The sequence below is a fragment of the Schistocerca nitens genome, chromosome 3 (genome assembly GCF_023898315.1).
Source record: "Schistocerca nitens isolate TAMUIC-IGC-003100 chromosome 3, iqSchNite1.1, whole genome shotgun sequence".
Lineage (NCBI taxonomy): Eukaryota > Metazoa > Arthropoda > Insecta > Orthoptera > Acrididae > Schistocerca > Schistocerca nitens.
The window spans coordinates 641,401,113-641,423,808 of NC_064616.1; the positions used below are offsets into that span (position 1 = coordinate 641,401,113).

Genomic DNA, 22,696 nt, shown 5'->3' on the forward strand with positions numbered 1-22,696 from the left:
CTCTCAAAGACAGAAAAGGACCTGGAGGAGCCACTGAATGGAAAGGACAGTGTCTTGAAAGGGGGAATTAAGGTGAACATCAACAAAAGTAAAACAAGTATAGTGGAACGCAACCAAATTAAATCAGATGACGCTGAGAGAATCAGATTATGAAAGAGGACACTAAAAGGAATAGATGAGTTTTGCTATCTGGGCAAGAGTTTCTGAAGAAGAGAAATTTCCAGCTCTAAATATTGATTTAAGTGTTAGGAAGTCTTTTCTAAAAGTACCTGTATGGAGTATAGCCACGTATGGATGTGACACATGGACGATAAACAGTTTAGACAAAAAGATGATAGAAGCTTTTGGAATGTGGTGCTACAAGAGAATACTGAAGATTAGGAGGGTATATCACATAACTAATGACAAGGTACCTAAATTAATTGGGGAGAAAAGAAATTTGTGGCACAACCTGACTAGAAGACGGGATCGGTTAATAGGACACATTCTGAGACATCAAGGGATCACGAATGTAGTATCAGAGGGCAGGGTGGGAGTTAAAAATCGTAGAGTGAGTCCAAGAGATGACTGCAGTAAGCAAGTTCAAATGGGTGTAGGCTGCAGTAGTTACTCTGAGATGAAGCGGCTTGCAAAGGATAGAGTAGTGTGGAGAGCTGCATCAAACCAGTCTCTGACTGAAGACCACAACAGGAGGTTTACTGAAAAATGCATCCATACCATTAGCCTGTCAGACTATTCATCAGCCCTCGGAATGTTTTTTTTAACAATAAAAATAGTAGGAGTCCCCGCAGTGAAGGATATGGGCTCAACGGAGATCAATAGGTCCAGTCCCGCCTCCTCATTGTCCTTTATGGTATACGGGGTGGGTCTGGCGTGGAAGAAACGATGCGTTGCCGACTGTTGACACGTGAGCCGGCCGTGGTGGCCAAGCGGTTAAAGGCGCTACAGTCTGGAACCGCGCGACCGCTCCGGTCGCAGGTTCGAATCCTGCCTCGGGCATGGATGTGTGTGATGTCCTTAGGTTAGTTAGGTTTAAGTAGTTCTAAGTTCTAGGGGACTGATGACCTGAGAAGTTAAGTCCCATAGTGCTCAGAGCCATTTTTTTTTTTGTGGTAACGTGATCTGAGCTCCAAATTTCATTACTCAACCTAAACCGGGCGAAAAAACCATAGGAATTAGTAACACAGATCTTACAAAGCCTAAAATGGCGTTGTCAGACCGACTTGCCCGGTTATCGAGTGCCCAGAAGCGTTACATACATTATTGTAAACTGCGCATGTCACTACGAATAATGATAATGTGAGAAGTCCTTTTCTTTCTAAACATCCACCGAAACATTTTTTCTTTCTTAGTTTGTCAGATATTGAACTAAACCCGAGCTACATTCGTAGCAATAGGAAATATGCACACATGTATGACTTACAAGCATGTGGTGAAAATAGTAGATGGTTCTGCAAAAACGCATTTTTTTCACGTTCACCATTGGCTTGTGATGTGTTAAAGTGGAGAACAAGTCGTCCATTATTTGAAATTTTTTCTCCCATTTTACGAAATGCAGCAACTACAACGGGCAGCCACGATATAATAGTCTCCCCGATATCGCCATTTCTAGTCTAGTTCATAACGCCTGTGTGCTGCTTATACGGGTTTCCCCGTTGCTGTTTTTAATTATTTCCCAGCTCACAATGAAGTAAGATAGCTTCGTTCCCGAAAGAAAAAAAGAAAGAAAAGGAATAGAGAAACATGAAGCCTTATCTAATCGAAAAGCGACGTTTGCGATTTGCTCATAGCTCTCAATTCGCTTCCCACAGACAAGCACAATGAATTGTAATTTCCAGTTGCATAATTCCGTTCTCAGGACCCTCGTTCCGCTATTTGAAGTTTGTTCATTGCTTCAGTATTCTACCGCTGACTTGTTTGCAATATTGTAATTTTTAGCCTATTTTATACAATTTGCGTCTAGACTATCGTGTCCAGGTGAGAGCGAATAGCAGTGTGTAATACCGCGTTTGTAATATGATGTGCAGTCAGGAAACTCCCGAACCATGAGATGTAAAAGATTCTATTCAATAAATCTTTCATTGGATATAACTTACTTAGGTATAACTTGTTACATTGTGTTCGGTTGCACAGGTGTCTTTCAGTAAAGCGAGGAGTGGAGAGTGCTGCAGTAAAACTCACTTCGTCGTGCTACGTGTTAGAGGTACAGCAAAGAACCTCCTACTCTAATGTGACTGTCAAATTCGTCGTCGAAGCGCCATCTATAGCTAGAAAAGGTAAAACGCAACAAATTACAGTTTAATCAATTTACCTAACCGACAGTTGACTGGTATATCGCTTTATTTCTATATTTTGAAATTTACTCAGCTGATCACGAAATAACTACGAGGGATAGTGCACTAGGAAGCTTAAAGAGCGCAGATGAGAACTTGAATTATGTGTTCATTAAACTTTCCATTCTGTATGTGGGGATGGCGATTATCAAAAATATCATTCAATGTTTTGTCATTGTGAACTCGTCTGACCTTTCTGACTCTTTTTACAAGACAGTTCGCGTTCACTTTAGTATCACCTATTCGCTCTTGCCAGCCTAATCGCGTCATACTTTGGTAAACTGCTTTTCATCATATTACTTTCTATTAACGCAAGTTTCTTTCAAACTTCAGATATTGTCACATCCTAATAACATGTCTTACGTATTCTTCATCTGCCATGGAAGAAAACACGCGAGTGCCTAAGCTTCCAGAACAGAAGTCTTGTTTCTAAATTCAGCTAATTCAGTTGAAAGGCAGTGCCATCTCGTGTATTGATTCTCTGTTGCCCGTCGGTTATTGTACTAATCATTCGTCTCTCATTATTACTAGTTTCCACTTAAATAAATGATACACTGCAAAGATCCTGGCTTGTATTTGTAGCAGTTCAGGACAAATTGTGCTTTGTAACTTTTCCAAACCGGTCAGTTCGACTGTCGGAAGAATAATTGTTAGATCCATATTTCAGTTCGGAGGGCAAATTTACGTGCATAAATTGCGATGTGACAGCGAGCCGTAGTCACTGATCCGAGAGCACGCATCAGCGGAATTTTCGGAAAACGATCAAAGCCGCATGGTATTTTCAACGAACGCAGTCGTTGTGTGGTATTCGGGAAAATTTTCAATGCACTGTAGGGGCTTCGGTGGAGTTTTCGTGCTAGCCGTTACACCGACCAGTATTTAGAGCGTTTCCCGTAACGTCAGGGGAAGTTTTGTGGTCATTAGTTTGCAAAATCAGGTTACGAGTTGGTTCTGCCATGCGTCAAATTAGAGGGTGTATTTTAGTTACACAGGAGCTGAACCAATGAAAATACCCGTGAGCGAATAACGAGGTAATCATTCTGCAGGCACAGCGCTATGATCAATTTCGAAAGCCAATAACAAACTTCGATAAATCGGTGAGTCGGTCGTGGACCCTCGGGAAGCAGCGTATTCGGGAGAACAACGGTTTAAATCTCCGTCCGGCCATCCAGTTTTTCTTTTTTTTTTGTCACTAAATTTCCTAAGTCAAATTACATTGTGGTTCCTTAGAAAAGACAAGTCCGGTATCCTTCCACAGTCAAAGCTTGTTACTCATATCTAATGACCTCTAACTTGCCAAGAAGTTTAACACAAATCATTTTCATCTGTATGGGCACCACAGCCTTGATAAATTTAAGAATATACGTCATTCCACCTATCTGTATTTTAAAACTGTACTTTATTCGTCATTCCTAGTTTCGTGCATGACCCATTGTCACGTGCACCCGAAAACATAATAATACACAATATTTTTTTTAAAAAAGCCATATAACTACGCTGGATGTGCGTAATTGTGCATAGCACGGTCGTCAAAAGTCTCAAACATGAAGTGGGCTTAATTGTAGTTGTTGCGAGAACTATAGCATTAATACTCTAGTAAAACGGAATATCTTACCGGTAACAACAAGAAGACAAACCTAGTGGTACATGACAACAAAAGAGACTTAAAAAATTCTGTTCGTGGTAGTGACACATGTATACAAATGTCTGCGGGAGAACTGTAACCTTCAGTGAAAGAGTGTAAAACAACAACCTTATAGGTTTCTTTTAATGTATTCACAAACGCGTTGTTTTCGACTAGAGACATGTGTAAGTTCACTTATACTTCGATACTGTGTACCAAGCAACTAGTTTCCAGACTCGGAACTATACAGGGTGTTCCAAAATCTTTGCATAAAATGTATTAAAAAGAGCGTTAGAACCATCCTACACAGCTTCTTTATTCTGAGATAAAATATTGTCGGCAGTTACGAAAGACATGAGACGAAAAAACGGGAAGTCAGCCATCAGCTAAAATGCAGAAATCGAGTACCAGAAAAACTAATTTGAGGACTATAATGTTGTAAGTAGTGAGTGGGGGGATATTTAGCATCTTTGTCATTTTCCTCATTTTGAGGTGGTTGAAGATAGTACATGATACCCTTCGTACAAACGAAATTATGTTCTTGATATTCATTTGTACGATAAATCACAGAGCTAAGAAGTGATCGGATAAGTGGGCTGATATAATGCTGTCCCCTAAAGAAAGAGAACATGGTCTCGAGTCTCGAACTGGCATGAATATTCCACACATAACGTGTTGTTTGTGGTTAAAGGTTGCATTTGACTTCTGGCGACTTGTACGAAAATAATCAACCTAAGTGTGGAAGACCTTCATATTAAACATAAAGCTGCTTTTAGAAATCTATATATACAGGGTGTTAAAAAAAGTATTCCATATTTTGAGAGGTGGTAGTATGGACCAAAAAAGATAAAAATGCCCAACAGACAAGGTTTCTAAAATGCATGCATTAAGAGCTGTGATCAGTTATTCATCTTCGATATTGTGAAACAAATTTCTTCTACAGCAAGTTTATTGCTTTTACGAACGACCTACATAAAGCAATAAACAAATAAAGACACATTACTCCGTTATTTTCCATGGAAACACCACGCAGTAAACAACTATTAGTGTTGTTATTGTGAACAGCAGTCACAGTCTGGGCAAGTGCAATGCATACATTAGTTCTAACGGAACAAGTTAGTGTTATTGTTAAATCTGTGAAATGGTTTTACATTGTAGTTTTATGTTTTCACTTACCATCATAACTGAAGGCTTTTATTCCATACGGGAAGTGGCAGGCACGATCTTCTGTAATGGTCGTATGTAACAGCAAGCGCATTACATAAGAAGTTCTGCTTATTCAGTGGATCACAATAATGTGTTCTCATTTGTTCGCTGCATTCTGTAGGTCATTGGTAATAGCGAAGAGCGTGCAGTAGAATAAATGCGTTTCACAGTAGTCAAGATGAACGAGTGTTCATAGCTCTTTAGGTATGCGTTTTAGAGCCCATGTTTACAGGACACTATTTTTTTTTGGTCTGTACTACCACCTCTCAAAATATGGAATCTTTTTTTAACACCTTGCATATATTATGAGCTTTTGCAGAATCTCAAGGGAAAACATATAACCATCGCAATATAACAGTGATGCTGTGCCGTTACGTGTGCAGCAAGTAAGGAATAGTAATATCACCTTACAATTTTTCAGATCTTGTGCAAAATAAACAAAAATATTCGTGACTAAAAGGCTTTTGTGCTTTGACTTTTACATTACTTAAAAAAGTTACTGTTCTATGTTAATTCCAATGTTCGCATCTATACTAAGTTAGGTTCAGCCACACCGCAGAGGCGGGCGTTTACGATATTAATTCTCGGTTGTCAGAAAGAATTCAGACGTTAACAGTTTAAACTTGCCCTGTCAGTCTGAAATCGCTGACAACGAATAGTGCCTTCCGAGCTACGTAACAGCTTACCAAGGAAAAACTTGAGCAAAGAAAAAATCCTCTGCATCTTCCTAGATGAAACAAAGACTTCCGACATTAAAGCTAGACATCCCGTCAACTGGAGTGTTGTGGCTCGGTGGTCACTGCCTACTCTACTAAATACTTAACTGTGACTAAACATGCAATCCCTTATCAAACTGTGGGGTGCTATTAGGGGGGAAAAAATCTGCATGGTGACTTTACATACGGCACAGGGGGCCGTTATATCGCACCCAAGGTTCCACATAGCAGTGAAATCGAAAGAACTCATGTTCAGATGCACATACAGATTTAACATCCGTTTCTCACATCCCACTAAAAGTATTTGTCTCTTTAGTTAGCTCGAGGTCGATTACTCCTAGCTTGTAGGGAATGTGATAGTGTTAGTACTTTAACGCACCCACTTGTGTGGTGTACGTTAAGCTCTAAACATGCAAAAACTGACAGTTTATACTTTTCTCGAAACTTTTTAACAGAACAATATTGTGTGCTAGACCGGGACTCGTAACTAGACGCATATCTGGCTAGCTCAGATGCTAAGAGCATTGTCCGGTAAAGACAAGCGTCCGGATTCGAGTCCCATCCAGTCTGTCAGGAATTTGCACACCACCATACATTGCAGAGTGAATGATCCGTGCTGGTCACACTCTCTTTCTTTCTTGTCAAAGATGTCGTTTACAGTTTGAACAGAACTAAATGTCATAGCTGTTAAGGCACTCGATTTGAATTCAGGGGCAGGAACAAGGTGAGGTGGCGCACTGTCTGAGGCACTACTCTCGTAATCAGGAAGAGCGAATTTGAAACCGATTCCGGTCATTCAGGGTTAGGTTTTCCGTGGCTTTCCTAAATCCTTAAAGTCGATTTCTGGGCTGTTTCCAGTGAAAAGTCCACAGTCGATTTCCAGTCTCATTCTTGTCAAAACTGAGCTCGCATTCCGTCTCCAATGAACTCGTTGTCTACGGGACTTAAGACCCAAATGTTCCCTCCTTTTTAGGAGGATTTGAAATCAGATCTCTGTTTTACGATTTCTAATTACGTTTCCCATAATATCCCTAAGACACTTTATGCGATTCCTGTAATGTTCTGTTCAACATGAATATTGCCAAATTTACTCATTCATCCTTGTTCAACACTGCTCCACATCTAATGACCTCAGCATCGATGATACATTAAACTTAGAATTAAATGTGCGTGAAAAGTGTATAAACGTATAATAGAGGCGATGCTAAGGTAAGTATATATAATGTTTTATAAGACGTGATTGGTGTTTCGTCACTTGGGTTCCAACATCATATGCATGGAGAAGGTGGTCCTAGATGCACTAACTGCGTTTGGCTAGGCAGATGATGAATAGTCTGTTGTAGGCTGCATTCACATAGAATGTCTAATTTCCTGAATCAGTTAATTCCACACGCTACAGTACAATGCGCGTAGGAATGTTATGGGTAATCTGGATACAAACTGCCCTTTGACGTTTGAGTTGCCAACATTCAGAGGCAGGGGCAAAGACCTTCGACTTTAACCTTGACAATCAATTACATCGATTAATAAAATCAACCGATAAGTAATTATAAATGAGAAACCCCTCCCCTTATCTTCAACCAATCACAGTGCAGTATTAAAATGAAATAATCGATGAAAAAATCCAAGGTGGTGGTACCAGTCCAAATGTGTTAGGGGAGAGGGCTTTTCATTTCCCACTGTCGCCACCCAGTCATAGCACAATATTAAAAATGAAACGGCCAACAGTGAGAAGTTTGTAACTCCCTCTCCTTCCTCTTCCCAATCAATCACAATGAAGTATTGAAAAACAAAGCAGCCAATCTGGGGAACTAGCTCAACTGTGCGTTACATCCCCAGGTCCCTCTCCCTATCTCCAAGTAATCAGAGTATAGCATTAAAACGAGGTGTAAAAACAGCGCCAAGTTCCATTACTTCATTCGAAAGTTAAGGATAATTACACCCACAAATCCCATTCCTCTGCATTTAATCAACATTGCATTAAAATAGTACGTAAAAATGACTGCACGTTTAAGGATGTACATTATTCAAGTAAAACGGTGCCTGCAGTCATCTCGGCTCTACTCAGAAGTATCTGAAGGACCTCAAGTATTTATCAAAACACACACCTCTCTTTCCTCTCCTCCAGTAAGAACCAATTCCGGTGCAGCCCCATCTGGGCTTTGCTCGAAAGTATCCAAGCGACGTGATTTATTTTTGTGTACATCAGAACTTCGAAGCATGTGTCTGGGGGATGTTACGGCAGAATACTACTCTGGTAATTGTAATACGAATCCCCTCTAGGAGACATTCACCTAATTGTGAGAAATCTAGATGCATTATTGAGCTATCTATCAGACAAGAAGAAGCAGACAGAAGTTTATGCCGCGCTGCTGCTACGGTCGCAGGTTCGAATCCTGCCTCGGGCATGGATGTGTGTGATGTCCTTAGGTTCGTTAGGCTTAAGTAGTTCTAAGTTCTAGGGGACTGATGACCTCAGATGTTAAGTCCCATAGTGCTCAGAGCCATTTGAACCATTTGAACAGAAGTTTATGGAGATTTCATTGTAGATTTCTTAAAAGATACGTACAGGATAAATGAACTGGAGTCATTATGTGGGTGTTTCTGTCTAATTAAAAATTAAACTCCGTCCGAAAAGGCGTTGGAAGGCCCAACGGTACCGTCCGGCCGCCGTGTCATCCTCAGCCCACAGGTGTCACTGGATGCGGATATGGAGGGGCATGTGGTCAGCACACCACTCTCCTGGCAGTATGTCAGTTAACGACACCGGAGCCGTTACTTCTTAATCAAATAGCTCCTCAGTTTGCCTCACTAGGGCTGAATGCATCCCGCTTGCCAACAGCACTCGGCAGACCGGATGGTCACCCATCCAAGTGCTAGCCCAACCCGACAGCGCTTAAATTCGGTGATCTGATGGGAACCGGCGACACCACTGCGGCAAGGCCGTTGGCTTCTATCTAATGATGGTAGTTAATTTTCCAATTCGTGTACATCAACACTGTAGGACCATAATTGGTAACGTTCTTATAGACAGTGCTCAGGTCGGAACAATTACCCAGTAGTTAACGGACTATCTGATCACGATGCACAAGTAATGGAAATAAACAATGCACCTTACACCCTTGAGGGTGGTTCACACAAAGCAGTGAGGCTTATTAATAAATATAGGATATACTGTTTTAAGAGTACCTTAAAAGAGATGGTATGGGATGAGGTATATAAAGAAATAGATGATAATGACAAATTCGGTTTATTCCATACTAAATTTCTGTTAGTATTTGAAAATTGCTTTCCTAAGAGATGTATAGAAAATTAATTAAAAACACGAGTAAGACATGGTTAACTAAGGGATTTAAAATGGTTCAAATGGCTCTGAGCACTATGGGACTCAACATCTTAGGTCATAAGTCCCCTAGAACTTAGAACTACTTAAACCTAACTAACCTAAGGACATCACACACACCCATGCCCGAGGCAGGATTCGAACCTGCGACCGTAGCAGTCAAGGGATTTAAAATACCATGTAAGAGGAAGAAGTAATTTTTTATTAAGTTCAGAATAAGTCAACATTCAACATTACTTACATATTAAAAATATACTGTAATATTTTAAGGAAAGTCATTAAAATGACCAGTATTATGTACGCCCTGACAGAAGTTGATACTTCAGGTAATAAGATTAAACGTGTGTGGAATATTGTCAAGTGAGAGACAGGAAAGCCATTCAGTGAACTAGATATCATAACAATTAAACTAAATGGGAATGTTGTTACTGATAATCCACAAGTTGCGAGTACGTTTAACCATCACTTTCTAAGTGTAGCAGCGGAAGTACGATTAAACTTTTTAGCTGACGAAACAAGAGTCATTCCAAAATCTTTAAAAAACTAACAGTAGCACCTTCTCTGAAGTCAATATAATTATAAAAACCGAAGAAAAGAAAGCTTATAGGTGTTGATGGAATTTTAGACAGAATTCTGGATAGCTGCTCTAACTTAATACGCAACATATTTAGTGGATCTCTGGCACAGGAAGTTTTTTCAGACGGCTTAAAATGTGCATTTGTTAAGCATCTTTACAAGAAAAGTGACAAAAAAACTTGCGTAATTGTCGTCCAGTTTCCTTACTGACGTATTTTCAAAATATTCGCAAAAGTAATGCACCCAAGAGTAGTCTCACGTTTAAGTGGAAATAATTTATTTGGCATATCACAGTTTGGATTCTAGAAGAGTTAAAAAAATGGCTCTGAGCACTTTGGGACTTAACATCTGTGGTCATCAGTCCCCTAGAACTTAAAACTACTTAAACCTAACTAACCTAAGGACATCACACACATCCATGCCCAAGGCAGGACTCGAACCTGTGACCGTAGCAGTCGCGTGGTTCCGGACTTAGCGCCTAGAACCGCTCGGCCACCGCGGCCGGCCAGTAGAGTTAGTCGACTGAGAACGCTATTTACAAATTCACCAACCAAATATTACACGCCTTAAGTAATAAAATGTCATCAGTCAGTATTTTTAGTGAACTTTCCAAGGCAATTAATTGTAAACTGAAGTTTTATGGAATTGGTGCTTCATGAACAGACTACTTACTTTTTTGCATCTGTCTCGTTTTCATCTGACTTTCTCTTATACGTACTCAGGAAGCCACCGTATGGTATATAGCGGTGATTACCATATACCACTCATAACTAGTAATCTCGTTTTCTGTTCTATTCGTCAATGGAGGAAGGGGAAAACAACTGACTATATGGCTCCGCACGCGCCCTAGTTGCTCTCATCTTGTCTTCGCGGTACTTACGCGAAATATACGTTGGCGACTGTAGAATCATTCTGCAGCCAGCTACTATGCCTGTTCTCTAAATTTTCTCAATAGTGTTTAACGGAAAGAGCGTCGTTTTTCCTCCAGGAATTCCCATGTCAGTTTACGAAGTACTCCACGTAACCAGTGGCAGATACGGAAAAAAAAAGAAACAAGGAGGGAGCGCTAAAGGTATCTTAAGCTTCTTTTACTTTTACCGTAATACAAAATAATTAAGTCACATGCAAAGATTAAGGCAGTTTTATTTAAACTGATAAACATACGATAGAGGCCCTATATAGTAACAATGAGTTTTTAGGAATCTTCTCGAAATTCACTATTACCGGAGATATACGCATCAATAGTTTCCCATACCTAACTCGTAATACGAGTTACGAGTTAGGTATGGGAAACTGCTGTTACGTTATTAGTAAAAATATTTTTCGAGTCTCGTAACAATACTTTTGGCCGGCCGAAGTGGCCGTGCGGTTAAAGGCGCTGCAGTCTGGAACCGCAAGACCACTACGGTCGCAGGTTCGAATCCTGCCTCGGGCATGGATGTGTGTGATGTCCTTAGGTTAGTTAGGTTTAAGTAGTTCTAAGTTCTAGGGGACTAATGACCTCAGCAGTTGAGTCCCATAGTGCTCAGAGCCATTTGAACCATTTTGAACAATATTTTTAGTGAGAAATTACTATGAATTACTATTATTAATACTTCACAATCAACTGATCACTCTTACTCTTGACTAATCTTCACACTTGTACTTGCTACAACTAGGACTTTTTACTTATTTATTCTTCCGTCTTAATATTGCTGCTTCTGAATATAAACTACACTACTGGCCATTAAAATTGCCACACCAAGAAGAAATGCAGATGATAAACGGGTATTCATTGGACAAAAATATTATACTAGAACTGACTTGTGATTACATTTTCACGCAATTTGGGTGCATAGATCCTGAGAAATCAGTACCCAGAAGAACCACCTCTGGCCGTAATAACGGCCTTGATACGCCTGGGCATTGAGTCAAACAGAGCTTGGATGGCATGTACAGGTACAGCTGCCCATGCAGCTTCAACACGATACCACAGTTCATGAAGAGTAGTGACTGGCGTATTGTGACGAGCCAGCTGCTCGGCCACTTTTGACCAGACGTTTTCAGTTGGTGAAAGATCTGGAGAATGTGCTGGCCAGGGCAGCAATCGAACATTTTCTGTATCCAGAAAGGCCCGTACAGGACCTGCAACATGCGGTCGTGCATTATCCTACTGAAGTGTAGGGTTTCGCAGGGATCGAATGAAGGGTAGAGCCACGGGTCGTAACACATCTGAAATGTAACGTCCACTGTTCAAAGTGCCGTCAATGCGAACAAGAGGTGACCGAGACGTGTTAACCAATGGCACCCCATACCATCACGCTTCCAATGTGCGTTCACCGCAATGCCGCCAAACAGGGATGCGACCATCATGATGCTGTAAACAGAACCTGGATTCATCCGAAAAAATGACGTTTTGCCATTCGTGCACCCAGGTTCGTCGTTGAGTACACCATCGCAGGCGCTCCTGTCTGTGACGAAGCGTCAAGGGTAACCGCAGCCATGGTCTCCGAGCTGATAGTCCATTCTGCTGCAAACGTCGTCGAACTGTCCGTGCAGATGGTTGTTGTCTTGCAAACGTCCCCATCTGTTGACTCAGGGATCGAGACGTGGCCGCACGATACGTTACAGCCATGCGGATAAGATACCTGAAATCTCGACTGCTAGTGATACGAGGCCGTTGGGATCCAGCACAGCGTTCCGTATTATCCTCCTGAACCCACCGATTCCATATTCTGCCAACAGTCATTGCATCTTGACCAATGCGAGCAGCAATGTCGCGATACGATAGACCGCAATCGCGATAGGCTACTATCCGACCTTTATCAAAGTCGGAAGCGTAATGGTACGCATTTCTCCTCCTTACACGAGGCATCACAACAACGTTTCACCAGGCAACGCCGGTCAACTGCTGTTTGTGTATGAGAAATCGGTTGGAAACTTTCCTCATGTCAGCACGTTGTAGTTGTCGCCACCGCCGCCAACCTTGTGTGAATGCTCTGAAAAGCTAATCATTTGCGTATCACAGCATCCTCTTCCTGTCGGTTAAACTTCGCGTCTGTAGCACGTCATCTTCGTAGTGCAGCAATTTTAATGTCCAGTAGTGTAGCTTCGTATTCGGCGAATAGTCCTTATTTATAACGCTATGTATCGAAGGTTCTCTGTACAAGAAAACAGTAAAATATTCGCTAGTTTTCTCGAACAAATGCCAGACAGAATAACGTACCGAGATCATAGAATGGCCGCGACTTTCCTCGTACATGTGTGTTAGCTATCTACAGGGTGTTTCAAAAATGACCGGTATATTTGAAACGGCAATAAAAACTAAACGAGCAGCGATAGAAATACACCGTTTGTTGCAATATGCTTGGGACAACAGTACATTTTCAGGCAGACAAACTTTCGAAATTACAGTAGTTACAATTTTCAACAACAGATGGCGCTGCAAGTGATGTGAAAGATATAGAAGACAACGCAGTCTGTGGGTGCGCCATTCTGTACGTCGTCTTTCTGCTGTAAGCGTGTGCTGTTCACAACGTGCAAGTGTGCTGTAGACAACATGGTTTATTCCTTAGAACAGAGGATTTTTCTGGTGTTGGAATTCCACCACCTAGAACACAGTGTTGTTGCAACAAGACGAAGTTTTCAACGGAGGTTTAATGTAACCAAAGGACCGAAAAGCGATACAATAAAGGATCTGTTTGAAAAATTTCAACGGACTGGGAACGTGACGGATGAACGTGCTGGAAAGGTAGGGCGACCGCGTACGGCAACCACAGAGTAAAAGAATGCCGACAAACTGACAGGAAAAGGTTGAAACGTGAAAGATTACAACTGGTTGAGGTAGTCTTTCGGTATCAACCAGAAGAGAGAGAAGCTTCCAACCACTGATGAGCCGCTTCAGTGGGCTGAAAAGGCACCTCTGCTTTTGCTGCGACGTAGAAGTAAGAACTAGAAAAAGGAGAGTAACAGCTATATAATTCTTTCTCGTCAGGCGTATGTCGATGAAGCGCAGACTCAAAGAACGTACTACATGAGGAGCCCTTACAAAAATTCCAGAGGAAATATTTCTGCTGTTAAATCAAAATATAGCCACTCTCAAGCGTTGTCAAAGAGAGCCTGAAAAGAAGCATAATAAAATAAATCGTATAATAAGGCAACCTGTCCATTTTACATCGTCATGACAATAGTAGGTCATGAGACGGTAGTAACATGTCGAAACGTTGCGTATCACAGACGACTTGAGTCGGCTGGCATTAGTAGGACATTTCAGCGGAGGTCGAGATATTTATGATCTGCTCTGGCAGCAGATGGATCACAAACGCCGGCTGTCAGAATCCGTGAAAAGAATGCTCCGTCAGGTTAGTTAAAATTGGCAAGGGAGTCATAGGGTCCGAACTAGAAGACAGAGTGATGTGACGCAGAGTTTATCAAACTGGTTCCACATTCAGGGGGACAGGGATTCAGGTCTTCATTCCGTTGCTTACCGTAGAATATCTCCGCCGACTACCAGTATGGACTGATCAATAAAAGCACCATGTTTTCCTTTCTCATTCTTCATTAACTAAATTAATGTGACTAGTAAGCTGTTAACGAGACATTCAGCTCTAACTAGATGAATTTTCTCCACAATCTCACTTTTTTCGTAATATATAAGGTCGTTGATACTATTGAATGTACCGGTCATATTTTTTGAGGTAATCCCTACGGCGAATGCTCTTCCGAATGCCATTGTTTATTTAATCTCAGTAAAAGGAGTATCTCTTTTCATCAGTCTGCGTATCGTGAACTCGAGTTCACTATGGTTACATATAGCGCAGTGTCTAACTTTGAAGGGTAAATGAAGAACGAACCAAATATCTACATAAATTATAATCATCTTGCATGCCGTGTGAAAATGTAAATCAGTATACTCAAAAAATAATCAGTAGGATCTCAGATCAAAATAATGATCCTGTCATTGCGTGAAGATCCTGGCATAACTCCAATGTTTCTTTGTTCTTTGACGGAAATGACTCTAAATCATGTACAGGTGTGTTAACCATACAAAATGGAGACAGGTTTTAGATATATCAATTTGGCAAAGGCTGGCTATTGCACAACACTCAACCGTTAAAGTCTCTGCTACGGCGAACAGCCCATGGCGACCGTTTCTGTGCTTGTGTCGATTGCTGTAATGTTTGAATTTCACTTTTAATTATGTGTACATTCTTTGCGTGCTCAGCCTGTCACTGTGTACAAGTACTGAATTCTAACCCTTCTCGTCACCGAGCTATCTGATCCGCATGTTGTTTATAGCGTGAGCCATACGTAAACAGACCATTTCCCCGGCGGCCAATAAGGAAGGGAAAGGTGCCGGCTATGAAGCGTTTAGTAGTACTTTAGTTTTATAGCCAGTATTACAGCAGCCCACTGGCGATAACGACACGCTACTGAAGGACAGCGTGGTCCCACCCACGACATCAAGACTCATCGCTGTTTGTAACAACGAATGTGGGAATCTTCCACTTGTAGAGGGTGGCCGATAAAATCAAACCAACTGGGAAATGATTGAAGGAGAGTACTGTACGGAGAATGAGATGGACATCAAGTAAAATTTCTTCTGATTAGGTGCAGTACATGCTCCATATTATGCAACCACGTGTGATTAAACAAAGAAAGAAGAAAACTATGAAATCAGCAATGAATGCAGTAGGGAGCTCATTCCCTAATGTTCTGATTTTTTAAGTTGTTTGTGAACCGTGATATGTATACAAGATGTTCCTGTGATTATGATAGAAACTTTCAGTAATAACAGAGGACAAATCTATCAATACCAGAGCTTCACCAGTGGAATAGGAGAAGCTATGAAACGATGTAATAAACGTATTTTTTTATGTACGTGATTACTATCACAAAATATTCAGAAAAGCGAATTCGTAGGATAGCACTATAAAAACACCTACATCAACTCAAGTTAAAACGACGTGAAGTAAAACCCCATACGGTAAGGCATCATTTCGTACTGGCAAAACAAAAATCAATTTACTGACGAGGACATGAAGGCGCTGAAATGCGTGGCGTTGCATTAAGACAAAAACTTTTGAATCTAGTTCAAGGTAGAACATATGAGCAGAACGTATAAACATGTATGATAAAACTTCAGCGCGTTGGTTCCCAAATAGTGGTCCGCTGGCCACCAGTGGTCAACAAGAGCTAAAATATGGTCCGCGAAGGATTTATATTTTCAAGCTTTTATTCGCTTTAAATTATTAATCCCTTTTTATGCGGTCAGTGCAGCTCCGCGCGCCCGGTGAGTAGTGCTGATGGTAACAACCTAATGAAAACAGTGAATTCAGTAGGTTTTTGGAAAACAGTCGACTCATTCGGTTATAGCTTTACGCGTCAGCTGGATTATTATTCATTCATTTATTTCGAGTGAAACCAGTTTGTGGAAGCAAACAAATGAAAATAGTCGATACAGTTTTTACATACTGACCGAGTTAGTATTTCTTTCTCTTCAAGGAAAACCAGTCCAGTTTTTTTTTTCTATCGTTTGAATCCAACTGATTTACAACAAGTTAATGGGCAAAAATATATTTAATATGAAGCCAGAAATTTTAAAAACGAGGCTTTGGGAGAAATGGAACTATCCAACAGAAGAATTCATAGAGGATGAAATGGTAATTTGAACAAGGGGTAATTAAGTGTTAGAATTTATTGTATGTATGTATAATAAAATTGTATTATTGCTATGATGCCGTCTGTTAACGCCGGCCTGAGTGGCCGAGCGGTTCTAGGCGCTTCAGTCTGAAACCGCGCGACCACTACGGTCACAGGTTCGAATCCTGCCCGGGCATGGATGTGTGTGATGTCCTTAGGTTAGTTAGGTTTAATTAGTTCTGAGTTCTAGGCGACTCATGACCTCAGAAGTTAAGTCGCATAGTGCTCAGAGCCATTTCAACCATTTGAACCAAGTCCCCAAAAAAACCTTATAGTTTATGGTTTATGTTAAATAGGTAAGTAAATATTTTTCATTGTTAAAGTCTTTTAATCGAAATGTTGTTGTTGTTGTTGTTGTTGTTGTTGTTGTGGTCTTCAGTCCTGAGACTGGTTTGATGCAGCTCTCCATGCTACTCTATCCTGTGCAAGCTTCTTCATCTCCCAGTACCTACTGCAGCCTACATCCTTCTGAATCTCCTTAGTGTATTCATCTCTTGGTCTCCCCCTTCGATTTTTACCCTTCACGCTGCCCTCCAATACTAAATTGGTGATCCCTCGATGTCTCAGAGCATGTCCTACCAACCGACACCTTCTTCTAGTCAAGTTGTGCCACAAGCTCCTCTTCCCCCCAATTCTATTCAGTACCTCCTCATTAGTTATGTGATCTACCCATCTAATCTTCAGCATTCTTCTGTAGCACCACATTTCTAAAGTTTCTATTCTCTTCTTGTCTAAACTAGTTATCGTCCACGTTTCACTTCCATACATGGCTACATTCCATACAAATACTTTCAGAAACGACTTCCTGACATTTAAATCTATACTCGATGTTAACAAATTTTTCTTCTTTAGAAACGCTTTCCTTGCCATTGCCAGTCTACATTTTATGTCCTCTCTACTTCGACATTCATCAGTTATTTTGCTCCCCAAATAGCAAAACTCTTTTACTACTTTAAGTGTCTCATTTCCTAATCTAATTCCCTCAGCATCACCTGATTTAATTAGACTACATTCCATTATCCTCGTTTTGCTTTTGTTGATGTTCATCTTGTACCCTGCTTTCAAGGCACTGTCCATTCCGTTCAACTGCTCTTCCAAGTCCTTTGCTGTCTCTGACAGAATTACAATGTCATCGGCGAACCTCAAAGTTTTTATTTCTTCTCCATGGATTTTAATACCTACTCCGAACTTTTCTTTTGTTTCCTTTATTGCTTGCTCAATATACAGATTGAATAACATCGGGGATAGGCTACAACCCTGTCTCACTCCCTTCCCAACCACTGCTTCCCTTTCATACCCCTCGACTCTTATAACTGCAATCTGCTTTCTGTACAAATGGTAAATAGCCTTTCGCTCCCTGTATTTTACCCCTGCCACCTTCAGAATTTGAAAGAGAGTTTTCCAATCAACATTGTCAAAAGCTTTCTCTAAGTCTACAAATGCTAGAAACGTAGGTTTGCCTTTCCTTAATCTTTCTTCTAAGATAAGTCGTAGGGTCAGTATTACCTCACGTGTTCCAACATTTCTACGGAATCCAAACTGATCTTCCCCGAGGTCGGCTTCTATCAGTTTTTCCATTCGTCTGTAAAGAATTCGTGTTAGTATTTTGCAGCTGTGACTTATTAAACTGATAGTTCGGTAGTTTTCACATCTGTCAACACCTGCTTTCTTTGGGATTGGAATTATTATATTCTTCTTGAAGTCTGAGGGTATTTCGCCTGTTTCATACATCTTGCTCACCAGATGGTAGAGTTTTGTCAGGACTGGCTCTCCCAAGGCTGTCAGTAGTTCTAATGGAATGTTGTCTACTCCGGGGGCCTTGTTTCGACTCAGGTTTTTCAGTGCCCTGTCAAACTCTTCACGCAGTATCATATCTCCCATTTCATCTTCATCTACATCCTCTTCCATTTCCATAATATTGTCCTCAAGTACATCGCCCTTGTATAGACCCTCTATATACTCCGTCCACCTTTCTGCTTTCCCTTCTTTGCTTACAACTGGGTTTCCATCTGAGCTCTTGATATTCATGCAAGTGGTTCTCGTTTCTCCAAAGGCCTCTTTAATTTTCCTGTATGCAGTATCTACCTTACCCCTAGTGAGATAAGCCTCTACATCCTTACATTTGTCCTCTAGCCATCCCTGCTTAGCCATTTTGCACTTCCTGTCGATACCATTTTTGAGACGTTTGTATTCCTTTTTGCTTGTTTCATTTACTGCATTTTTATATTTTCTTCTTTCATCAATTAAATTCAATATTTCTTCTGTTGCCCAAGGGTTTCTACTAGCCCTCGTCTTTTTACTTATTTGATCCTCTGCTGCCTTCACTATTTCATCCCTCAAAGCTACACATTCTTCTTTCCCCCATTCCTGTCAATTGTTCCCTTATGCTCTCCCCGAAAGTCTGTACAACCTCTGGTTCTTTCAGTTTATCCAGGTCCCATCTCCTTAAATTCCCACCTTTTTGCAGTTTTATCAGTTTTAATCTACTGTTCATAACCAATAGATTGTGGTCAGAGTCCACATCTGCCCCAGGAAATGTCTTACAACTTAAAACCTGGTTCCTAAATCTCTGTCTAACCATTATATAATCTATCTGATACCTTTTAGTATCTCCAGGGTTCTTCCATGTATACAACCTTCTTTCATGATTCTTGAACCAAGTGTTAGCTATGATTATGTTATGCTCTGCGCAAAATTCTACCAGGCGGCTTCCACTTTCATTTCTTAGCCCCAATCCATATTCACCTACTATGTTTCCTTCTCTCCCTTTTCCTACTCTCGAATTCCAGTCACCCATGACTATTAAATTTTCGTCTCCCTTCACTACCTGAATAATTTCTTTTATCTCATCGTACATTTCATCAATTTCTTCGTCATCTGCAGAGCTAGTTGGCATATAAACTTGTACTACTGTTGTAGGCGTCGGCTTCGTGTCTATCTTGGCCACAATAATGCGTTCACTATGCTGTTTGTAGTAGCTTACCCGCACTCCTATTTTCTTATTCATTATTAAACCTACTCCAGCATTACCCCTGTTTGATTTTGTATTTATAACCCTGTGTTCACCTGACAAAAAGTCTTGTTCCTCCTGCCACCGAACTTCACTAATTCCTACTATATCTAACGTTAACCTATCCATTTCCCTTTTTAAATTTTCTAACCTAACTGCCCGATTAAGGGATCTGACAATCCACGCTCCGATCCGGAGAACACCAGTTTTCTTTCTCCTGATAAAGACGTCCTCTTGAGTAGTCCCCGCCCGGAGATCCGAATGGGGGACTATTTTACCTCCGGAATATTTTACCCAAGAGGACGCCATCATCATTTAATCATACAGTAAGGCTGCATGCCCTCGGGAAAAATTACGGCTGTAGTTTCCCCTTGCTTTCAGCCGTTCGCAGTACCAGAACAGCAAGGCCATTTTGGTTAGTGTTACAAGGCCAGATCAGTCGATCATCCAGAGTGTTGCCCCTGCAACTACTGAAAAGGCTGCTGCCCCTCTTCAGGAACCACACGTTTGTCTGGCCTCTCAACAGATACACCTCCGTTGTGGTTGCACCTGCGGTACGGCTATCTGTATCGTTGAGCCACGCAAGCCTCCCCACCAACGGCAAGGTCCATCATGGTTCATGGGGGGGGGGGGGGGGGAGAGGGGCGGGGGTTAATCGAAATAGGTACTACATATGGGAATACAGGCGTGAGTATACCCATGTATGTGTGCTGGGAACATTTCGATGGCTGTCTCATTAGAATATCACGTTGTGTAGCGTTTTGTTATTAAAAATAATTGTAGAAGAAGTATATTTATTTATTATATTATTTATTTGTTTTAGTAGGAAAAATACATTATTTTTACGCTTTTCCCTGTTACGCTTATATTCAACTGCATTTCTGTTTTGTTGTGAGTAAATGACACACAAGAGAAAATACGACAGTAGTTACATTCAATTCGGATTTACTTCGATAGAAAGTAATGGAAAAATATAACCACAGTGCATTATATGCGCCGCTGTTATCGCGAACGATTCCTTGAAGCCAGGGAAATGAATAAGCCACTTAGAAACGGTCCATCCTGATTTCTCTGGCCGGCCATCAGAATTCTTTGAAGGAAAGTTAATTAATTAGAGACTTGGCAATAAATGAAACCCGGAACTAGTGGTAAAAGATTTGCGACATCGGAGGAAACATTAGTAGCGTCGTTTGAGGCGTCGGTAGTGATAGCGCAATGAAAACAGTCTCGCACAATAGGAGAAATACTCGTGAAACCTTGGTTGGCTTACAAAAAAAAGACCCTAAGAATTACCTGTATCGAACAACACGGTAAAAGCTCGAACTGAAGTAATATGAAATGATATCTAAGATCGATATGTTTCAAGACCTAATGCTTCGCTTTGCAGTGTGATGAACTGACTGATATTTCTAATTGTTATAAGTTACTCGTGTTTGTCCGCTTTTTAGGCAACAACATAATCGAAAAAGAACTATTGTCTTCTCGGGAACAGGAAACTACATCAAAAGGTATGGGCGTCGAGAAAATAATAACAGAATATATGCAGAAACATTTCATTTTCTGAGAGAAGCTATGTTAGGATCACGGTCCGGTGTAACGACGTTAATAAAACGGAAGAATTCTTTAGCATTAATAACGCATTGTATCACAGATCACCAGGAGAAGCTTCCAAGAATCTTGTAATACAATGCAATTGACCATTAATGTGCTAAATATTATCAAAAGCACCGCCTTAAATACACGCCTCTGTAAAAAATTGTGCTCGGAAATGGACGCAGACCATGGGACCCTTCTCTTGGTTACAGAAGTTCGTTGGTTGTTGAAAGGTAACATGCTTGGAAGACTATACGAACTCAGAGGACAAGTTGAATTGTTTCTAAGTGAGGAAAAAGTGAAACACATACTACAACAGTTTTCTGATCTAAGGAGTCAGATGAATTTGGCTTATCTTGTGGATATTTTCACATACTTGAATACGCCGAACTAGCAATTGCAAGCTTCTGGAACGAAATACTAAGAAGGCGTAGATGTATTTATCTTTGATGACAAACTGCGGGCATATATTTGCAAACTACTGTTATAAATAAGTAAAACTGTTGAAAGCAGTTGTTCTGCGTTCGCGACGTTGAAACCCCACGTTGGTGATGAAAAGTATGACACCATAAGGGCAGACACACAAGAAAAAAACAAGAGTCACCTGCAAGCATTGGCTGATAAATTCTGTATTCAGTCATTACCTCCCAGAGTATAACAAAACAGAAGCTGTAGTTCACCAAAAACGGATTTGCAAACCTTTTATCACTAATGCTAGAGAATTTGGAGAAGTGCAGGAAGAGCTCATTGAATTCCAGAGTGATAGGAACTGTAAGAACGTAGTTGAATAAGATTCGCCTGAGCAGTTTTGGTGTAAAAATGCAGTGTCATACACTTACATTCGAGAAATCGCCTTGCAATATCTTATGCTTTTCTTCACTACTTATGTACACTAACAAGGTGCCTCCGCTTTGCTGGTAATTAAAACAAGTCCAGGAATCGACTGAATGCAAGTGACGATATGCGAGTAGCTGTGAGCAATAATATTATCCCCAGGGTTACCGAACTTCTACGGATGATGCAAGCCCAAAACTCAAATCGCAGTGGATGCAAACCAAATTTAAGTTTTTGCTAAAAATGATGTATTACACCTCTTAATTAGTAGGCAGTTAAAGCATTTTAAATTTTTGAATTCGATGACGAACGACTCGAAATATTGAAAATCAAATTTCTGTTGTCCCTAGAAGCCGTTAGACAGGCAACTTGCAATTGAAACTTGATTGAGGATATCGTAATAGTCACTTAGTTATAAATTCAACTGGTAAGTCTGCTTAAAGTGTAGTGTAAAATTTGTGTTGTCGTTAACTATGGGAAAGCGGAAGCCTACTGGTACCGCACAGACCTCTCCTCCCGAATAATAATAAGGGGACGCCTTATATACCGTTCCATACGACGATCGCATCATCAAGAATCTCGTAACCCATCATTCTACGAGATACCGAGGAGACGTTTGGTAGGAGACGAGGTACTGGCGGAAGTAAAGCTGTGAGGAGAGGTCGTCAGTCGTGCTTGGGTAGCTCAGATGGTAGAGCACTTGCCCCCTCAAAGGAAAGGTCCCGAGTTCGAGTCTCGGTCCGGCACACAGTTTTAATCTGCCAGGAAGTTTCGAGAAGT

At 40.9% G+C, this 22,696-nt stretch overlaps 1 protein-coding gene and 1 pseudogene across 1 annotated transcript in view; one reads left to right on the forward strand and one right to left on the reverse strand.

The window, feature by feature from the left end:
• LOC126248595 (rho guanine nucleotide exchange factor 17) overlaps positions 1 to 22,696 on the forward strand; it is a 650,439-nt gene that overhangs the window by 325,766 nt on the left and 301,977 nt on the right. The window lies entirely within an intron of this gene.
• LOC126250576 (5S ribosomal RNA) lies at positions 8,713 to 8,830 on the reverse strand (annotated as a pseudogene).